Raw genomic sequence first — 988 nt, forward strand, 5'->3', positions numbered from 1 at the left:
ATATATACATATACATATACATATATATATGTATATATATATTTATAAATACATGCATACATACATATATATCAACAGTTTCATACAAACACATAAATAAATAATAATATAATAGAGCGCTCTGAGAAGTAAAACAATACTACTACTACTACTAATGATAATAATCTTTTCTTTGTTGGCTGAACACAAAAAAGGGAAAATACAAAACACAGGCCGAATAGAGCTTTGCACAAAACGCGTGTATAAAAGCAATAACAATTAGCATCAGAGTTTAAACAATTCCTCAAAAAGGGGGATTTTCACTCAGGGCCATCAAAGGAACCTCACACATCCTGGTCACCCCGACTGCCAAGGGCATCTCAGGCAGGCACCTCTCTACTCCTCACCCCCTTTGTCCTACAAGCGTATGTTCAGATAAGCCTATTAACACAAACCATCCTTGCCACATTGACCCACCTTTAAACAAAAGTACTGGGGGTGGGGGAAGCACTTCCGTTTCCACCCTCACTTCTCTTTCCAAGTGCAACATGAAAAAATCGATGAAGGCTTGGCTGAAAAGGAAAGTATCTTCATTCCTTTCAACCTCGTCCACATGGACTTGACAGAGCAAAAAAAGTGGTACGAACATAAACTCTGGTTCTCTATAACCACCAGACAGAGAAAAACTGGCTGCTTTTCCGGCCAAAAAAAGGTGACGGAGCGATCTTCACGATGGACTCAGCTGATAACCAGATCAGTCAAACACGCGTCAACAGCCGTTCGACAAAGATCTACAAGACAGCAATGCTAGGACACTGGACGTGGGCATGCAGAACGGTTTCATCGCCTTGTGCATACCTTGGACAGGTGTGTCTGACAGCACTTCCGTAATTGTAGAGCTTGTCTCGAACCGGCAAAGCCCCACCTACTACTACTACTACTACTACTACTACTACTACTACTACTACTACTACTACTACTACTACTACTACTACTACTACTACTACTA

The 988-nt window shown here is 40.9% G+C and overlaps 1 protein-coding gene across 1 annotated transcript in view; it reads right to left on the reverse strand.

Annotated features, from left to right (window-relative positions):
* Window positions 1-988, reverse strand: part of LOC106867957 (calcitonin receptor) — a 228,609-nt gene that overhangs the window by 77,218 nt on the left and 150,403 nt on the right. The window lies entirely within an intron of this gene.

Source organism: Octopus bimaculoides, chromosome 1 (genome assembly GCF_001194135.2).
Source record: "Octopus bimaculoides isolate UCB-OBI-ISO-001 chromosome 1, ASM119413v2, whole genome shotgun sequence".
Classification (NCBI taxonomy): Eukaryota; Metazoa; Mollusca; class Cephalopoda; order Octopoda; family Octopodidae; genus Octopus; species Octopus bimaculoides.